The sequence below is a fragment of the Phacochoerus africanus genome, chromosome 11 (assembly GCF_016906955.1).
Source record: "Phacochoerus africanus isolate WHEZ1 chromosome 11, ROS_Pafr_v1, whole genome shotgun sequence".
NCBI lineage: Eukaryota > Metazoa > Chordata > Mammalia > Artiodactyla > Suidae > Phacochoerus > Phacochoerus africanus.
The window spans coordinates 109,774,049-109,781,609 of record NC_062554.1 but is presented as its reverse complement, the minus strand read 5'-3'; the positions used below and the strand labels follow the sequence as shown (position 1 = coordinate 109,781,609).

The 7,561-nt window shown below is 40.9% G+C and overlaps 2 pseudogenes; both read right to left on the bottom strand.

Moving 5' to 3' along the window:
• Nucleotides 1-3,934: 3,934 nt before the first annotated feature.
• Nucleotides 3,935-4,440, bottom strand: LOC125111335 (ferritin light chain-like; annotated as a pseudogene).
• A 2,302-nt stretch (nucleotides 4,441-6,742) lies between these two features.
• LOC125111337 (60S ribosomal protein L22-like 1) lies at nucleotides 6,743-7,113 on the bottom strand (annotated as a pseudogene).
• Between the last annotated feature and the right edge of the window lie 448 nt (nucleotides 7,114-7,561).

Here is a 7,561-nt window from a genome sequence, read left to right as displayed (position 1 = left end):
TGTTGAGTTGTATCCTCAATAAAAAGATGTGGGAGTCCTTTAACTTAGAATGTGGCTTTATTCAGAAAGAGGATCATTGCAGATGAAACTGGATAAGTTGAGATGAGTTCACACTTGTAGTTACGTCCTATGTCCAATATGACTGGGATCCGTATAGAAGAGGGAAATTTGAACACAGACATGCACAGTGAAGAATGACATGTGAAGAGAGAGACAGAAATTGGGGCTATGCTGCCATGTATGCTCCAAGGAACCCTGGATTGCCAGCCACGATCTGGAAGCTCAGAGGCAAGCATGGAACAGAGTCTTCCTCAGCCCTCAGAAGGAATCAGTCCTGCTGACACCTTTATTTTGGACTTCTTGCCTCCAGAACTATAGTGGAATTGATTCCTGTTGCTCTAAGCCACTTAGTTTGTAGTACTTTGTTGCAGTAGCCCGATAAAACTAATTCACGTGTTATTATCTATTCTTATCACTTTTAAAAGGAGTGTAATCAGTAAATATGTAAAGTTAGAGACTTTATTTTCTGAGTAAGTAGAGTAGAAATATTTTACCCTGTTTCTTCAGCTAAGTACAACTTAAAACTTTGGATGCTATAAATCAAACAAACATGAGAAAATTCTAAAAGGCAGAGAAAGGAAAGCAGACCAGTTAGGGAACTTAGGATCCAAGAAACAACGCTATGTTGAGTTCTCTGATTTTTTTTTTTTCTTGCCTCATATATCCTAGACTGAGAGCTGAAAAAGTTGACTATCTGGAAATGTCAATGTGTGCAGATAAACAAAGCCCCAACAAAATCCTGCACCCTTTAACCAAGGATCAGGAAAAGGGCAGCCTGACAAGACAGAAAATTTTTAGACCAGAAACACTCCACTCCAGCCAAATGCACAAGAAAAGCTAATAGCCCATTCCCACCCCTGCCAGCAGAGGCCAGGTGGGGAGCCTAGACTCCTATCCCTGAGAAGCCATAATGAAGTGCTTAAACATACCCTGTGTGGAGGTGTCAGAGAATTCCAAATAGAGAGCCAGAACTTTCAATCTCAACATCCAGTCATGCCCTCCTTGATAGGAACAGTGCAGACCACATTGAATCATGGATGTTCACCCCCACCTTGTAGTAACAAGGTAACAAGATGCTCCCCCCAACACTGGCGTAAGGTCACAGGAAGCCTAGGAAAGTCAGGAGTGTCACCACTGCCCAGTGGTATTGGGGCTACTCCCATGGCACTGTCAGTGTGGACTACATGGGTTCCCAGAACTCCCAGCCTAGCCTTTCCTCTTGGGTGTCAAGGAAGGCCAAGTAGGGTACCTAGACTTCTACCTGTAATGAGATAGCACTGTTCTTTCCTCTGCTCAAGTAAAAAATCAGTTAAAACAGAAAGTTTTGATAATATCCAGAGTATCATCACATAATATGAAAATGTCTAAGATTCAAGTAAAAAAAAAAAAAATCACTCATCATACCAAGGACTAAAAGGACCTCAGACGAAAAGAAAGAAAATAATTAGTAGATGTGAACACTGAGATGACAGAGTTGTGAGAATTCTCTGATAAGTATTTTAAACGAGCTATGATAAAAATGCTTCAATGAGTAATTGCAAATATGCTTAAAACAAATGAAAATATAGAAAGCTTCAGCAAAGAAATAGGCATAAAGCAACCAACATAAAAAGCTCAGTGAATGGGATCAACAACAAAAAGAAAGGGATAGCTGGCTATCACTCTGGAAAACACTGGTAGTTTCTTTAAAAATTAAACATGCAACTACCGTATGACCCTGCAGTTTTATTCCTTAACAGTTATTCAAGAAAAATTAAATGATACAAGTGATCATAGCACCCTTACTGATATTAGCCCTAACTAGAAACCCATATATCCTTTCACAGGTGATGTTTAAACAAATATGGTACATTGATACCATGGACTACTACTCAATAAAGGGGATGAACTGTTGACACAATGCAACAATATGGATTCATCTCCAAAGAATTATGCTAAGTGAGAAAAGTCCAGTCTCAAAAGATTAGATTTTCTATGACTTCATTCATACAACCTTTGGAAATGACAGATTGGGTAGAAATTGTGAACACATTAAAGGTCACCAGGGGTTAACAAGGGATGAGGTGAGAGTGAAGAGGGTGTGGCTATCAAAAGGACAATAAGGGAGATTCTTATGGTGATGGAAGTATTCAATGTCTTGATTATACTGAAATCAATATCCTGCTTGAGATACTTTACTATAGTTTTCCAGAGTGGTACCATTGGTGGAAGTGACATAAAAGCCACATGAGTTCTCTCTGTATTATTTCTTACATTGCATATACAGTCTACATCATGTCAAAGAAAAATGTAATTAAAAATTGTAATGCAGAGTTCCCTTTGTGGCTCAGTGGTTAACGAATCCAACTAGGAACCATGAGGTTGTGGGTTCAATCCCTGGCCTTGCTCATTGTGTTAAGGATCTGGCGTTGCTGGGAGCTGTAGTGTAGGCTGCAGATGCAGCTCAGATCCCACGTTGCTGTGGCTCTGGCGTAAACCAGCTGCTACAGCTTTGATTAGACCCCCAGCCTGGGAATCTCCATATGCTGTGTGTGTGGCCCTAGAAAAGACAAAAAAAAAAAATTGTAATGCACACCAAAAAAGCCCAAAAAAAGTTGAATTTCTTCACAGACTTTGTGAAAAAAGAAAAATAAAGAACAGAATATTTAAGTATACTCTAGGATCTTTTTCTAGGTTTTTTTTTTTTAATTTATATATTTGTTGCAGGAAGGGGGACCCCTTCCAGGGCCTGAAAATGGTCTCTTGTCTAACACTTGGAAATGAACTGTCCAGGGAGACACACCTACTGACAAAGCAAGACTTTATTGAAAAGGGATACCCAGGCAGAGAGCAGCTGGGTGAGGAACCCAGGAGAACTGTTCCCCCATGTGGCTCACAGTTTCTGGTTTTATGGGAATGGGGTTAGTTCCTGGGTTGTCTCTGGCCAGTGATCTTGCTCTGCCAGTTCTTGGCCTGGCCACAGGGTCCTTCTTGGTGGCACACACACCTTTCAACCAAGATGGATTCTAGCACCAGGGATCCTGGAGGTTGGTTCTCTCCTCCCTCCTACTGACCCCTCCCAACTCCTCCCCCCTCCACCCCCATCAGTCTTCATGGCAGCACCATACTCCTTATCAGGGTCTCCTGCTGTGAGACAACTCAAGCCAACAGTTATTATCCTGCCTGGCCAAGGTGGGTGGGTCACTGCTCCCCTGACACATCCACTATATGCCAGGAAATGTGTCATGTGAGAGTAAATGGATCTGGTAAATGCCTTTATGGTGTTCACAACTCATAATAAAAACAAGCATTAAAAAAATAAACCAATAAATAAGTAATTTTTCTGTAGAGAAAAATGATGGAAATGTGAGGAGTGATTTATTTTGGATAGAGGAAATTTTTTTAAAAAAACCTCCCTGGGAAACAACATTTCAGCCAAAATTTAGCATATGAAAGGAGACAAGTCACTCAAAAAGGTGAGGAAGGGAAATGAGCCCTGAAAATTTAAACCCCAAGGCATAAAAGAGATCATTTCCCTCCAGAGAACTGAAACCTGAGTGACTAAAGCCTAAAGGGCCCAAAATGAAGTGGGGAGAAGGGGTGGGGCCAGAGCAGACCAGGCAGTAAAGATGGTTGTGCAGGAAAAATTTTGGTTTTTATGTTTTCAGTTAAATTACAATGTAGTGCGTGAGAATCTATGGAAAGATTTTTTTTATCTTTAGTTTTATTTATTTATTTTTTTGCTGCAGAAAGCTTTATTGTTTCCATTTGGTTTGAGATTTAGGAGAGAGCACCAAGGTGGTTAAATCAGTGCCTTGTGGCTGCAGAGAGGGGCTTCTGGGAGAAACCCAGGCACCAGAGGGGCTCCTCAAAGTCCTCTGGGCTCCAGAAGCTCCTAGTCGTGCTTGAGGGTGAGGCTTTCGAAGATGTGCTTGCCTAGCCCAGCCTGGGGACCAGACAGCCGGCGAAGGCTGGTCAGATGGTCACCCATCTTCTTGACGAACTTCACCTCCTCATCCAGGAAGTGGTTCTCCAGGAAGTCACAGAGGTGGGACTCTTCGTGGGCAAAACCCAGGGCGTGTAGATCCAGAAGGGCCTGGTTTAGGTTCTTCTCCAAGAGAATGGCAGCTTCTATACCATCCTGGGTTTTACCCCACTCATCTTAATATGGCTTCTGCAAGTCCTGGAAGAGGGTGAGGCCACAGAGCTGGTTTTGCATTTTCAAGAGACCCTCCACGCCCTTGCACTTCTTCTTGGCCAATTTGCAGGAAAAGTGTTGTCATGGTTGAAATAGAAGTCCAGAGAGAGGAAGGTGTAGGAGGCCTGCAGATGCATGTTGATCAGGCGGTCGACGAAGGCCTCCACCTCACTGGAATAATTCTGATGAACCTGGGAGCTCATGGTTGATCAGTAATAAAAAGTTAAGCTTAAAAAAATGGTGTGTGCTCATCCCAGAGAAGCAGCTGAGTGGCTGATTCCCAAGGTTGCAACTGGAAAAAAGGTTGGAGGGTAGTCAGAAGCTGGAGTCGGGGGGGGGGAGGGTCCCTGGGTCTGTTCCATCCAAACACTGTTGAAGCAAGAGACAGATCATGGGACCACTGAGCACACTGTCTGGAAAGGTTTTAAACAGGAGAATGAGAGGGCCTTGATTAAAATTACCATTTGAAGTACCTTGAGTGACAAACTGCAAACACTGGGGCCAGTTCTGAAGCTGTTGTAAAAGTCCAGGGAAGAAATGATGCTTCTTTGGACTAGGATGGTGATAGTTTAAGTGATGAAAAAGAGATGGATTTCATAGTATTTTGGAGGTGGTACTCAAGATTGGTGATGGATGGGATAAGGATGGTTAAAGGCAGTTATCAAGAATAACTCCTGAATATATGGATGAAATAACTAGGTGAATTAGAGTGCCTTTGGGGAGATATGGAAAAATAAGGAAAGAACAGATTTAGAGAAATTTCAAGAATTCAGTTTTGAATTATGAAGTGCTATTTGAATATGAAGTGCTATATGATATCTCAATTGAGATGCAAATTTTGCAGTTAGATAAGCCCTGGAAAGGATGTTTGGGTTAGAGATGTAAATGTGCTAATAGTTAGCATCTGAATGTATGAGACATGGTAATATCACTTAGAGGGAATGATGTAAACTGGAAAAGGCATCAAAGGAATGAGCTCCTAGGATGGATCAGATTTCTAGGGATGAAATATTCTGTGTGTAGGAGAATGGAGGAAAAGTGTCGAAGAGAACTTGGAGGGCAAATGGATTGGATGTTGAATTGACGTCTCAGGTCCTAAAGAATGGTAAAAAGATTGGGAAAATAGGGAGTGACTTTGAATCAATACAAATGTATATAATGAATGAATAAGCAGACTCCTCTCGTCCTCCATGCCCCCCACCTCCTGTTTGTAAAAAAGCTTTAGCCTCCTAGGCGTTCCCTGAGTTCCAAAAAGCAAATTTAATCAGAGAAGTGAAAAATGAGGCAACAAAAGAAAATAGTCAAGCAAGACAAAATTACAATAATTTAGCCATGAAACAAAGTGAAGGACATTTAGTTCTACCTCAAGAGCTATACATGATATCTTAAGCCATATCCTTGAGTTATTTTCCAAACACTAAAACCTCCACCAGCTGGAAGAAGTTAACTACATGTTGACCACCAGTATATAGGCCTCAGACCAGTTGGAACCAAGAAATTAGTAATTGAATCCCTGAAATATCACCCTGTTACCACAACATCAACCAGTCAGAGATTGTGCAGGAGCTGATCATGGACCCTACAGCCCACACCCTTAAGGTTGCCTTTTAAAACTCTTACCTGGAAGCCATTGAGGAGTTTGAGTCTTTTGAACAGGAACTTCATGTACTCCTTTCTTGGCGCCTTGCAATAAACATGATTCTTTCCTTCACTATAGCCCAGTGTCAATAGATTGGCTTTGCCCCACATCTGGTGAGTGGACCCAAGTTTGATTCAGTAACAAAAATAAATCAATTTATATCATGCTTTGCATGAGATGCCAAGCAGCTGAAAATTGGTCCCAAGGGAAAAGCAAGCACTTGATGATATTGTATTTTTAAAGCACGGCATTGGAAGCTGAGAATAGGACTTTCCAAAGGAGATACAGATATAAGACTGGGAAACAAGTCAGAAAGCCCTGTTGTAATTCAGACATTACAATTTAGCTTTAAGATTGTGCCTCCAGGTAAAGGAGAGGATTGATTTGATGGATATCTAGAAAGTTGAGTTGTTCAAACTGAGGTTGGTGAGATTTAAGTTGAAAATAATTCCTAAGTTTCTGCTTGGGGTAACCCCATTTGATGGCACACAGAAAAGCAGGGACAGACTCAGAAATGGTGGGAGTCTGTGTCACCTTCAGTGCTTGTAAGTCAGCCTGGTTAGAATGGTGTTGTGGGCAGATACTGTACAAGTTCCCTGAATTTGGGGCACAATTAATTTCTTTGTCTCAGTTTCCTCGCAAATAAAGAGTAGGAATTGGAATGTGTTGATCTCTATACTGCCCCCATCATATATATATCATTACCATGGGACATGAAAGAAATATCAGTACTCAAATAGTTTATTTTTTTTTCTTTTCAGAGTACAATGTTTTTTATTCATTGATAAACCAAAGGTCAGTTTCTAGATGTCTCTCTCTCTTGCTTCATTTGTTTTATTAGCAAGCAAAGCCCTATAAGGGACGGCTTCATTTAGTCCTCAGACTCTGATCCATCTTCATCTTGACTAATCTGGAAGTAACGAAGTTCATAGGTCTCCTTGTCAGATGCAACCACACAACGCCAATCATGAAGATTGTTCTTCTTGAAAAGTTCAAATACTTTTTAGAGAACTGTTTCTCAGAAACAATCATGATTTTATTCTTGAAGTGTTCAATGTGAACAACACTCCCAAGATTTCCAGTTTTTCCATTCACTTTAACCTTCTCCCGTAGAAACTGTTCAAAATTTCGAGCATCAAAAATTCCATCTTCTACTGGATGAGTCAGGTCCAAATTAAACTTCCAGGTTGACTTCTTAGGCTTCTTGTCTTTCTTCGGCGCCATGTTGAAGGCCGGCCGTGCAGTAAGAGACCTCAAATAGTTCAGAGACGAAATCCTCTTGCCTCAAACAAGCTCCAATTTACTCATTTTGTGGCCAGGTTTGACGTAAATTGGCACTCTTCATTTTTATCATAAGGCAGTCCTTCTACTATGTAATTCTTCTTTGACTCTCTGAAGTTCAGAGCTGCATCACTTGGAAATTAGGGGGTGCCCTAAATGACAGCATCTCAGGTGCTGTACATTTGACATTGAAGAGATAATATACTCATTGAATCTGTTGTAGGAGACTTCGTCATTCTGTGCAAGTCAAATCCTGGTTTCCTTTTTTAGGTCTTGGGGCTCACTATAAAATGTAGTCATCATTATCCTCATCTTCCTTCTCCATTTTTGATCATCTCTCTGAAAATTTGGCATTATAAATGTAATCTTTAATGAGTGTATATTATCATGTACTTCTAATATAT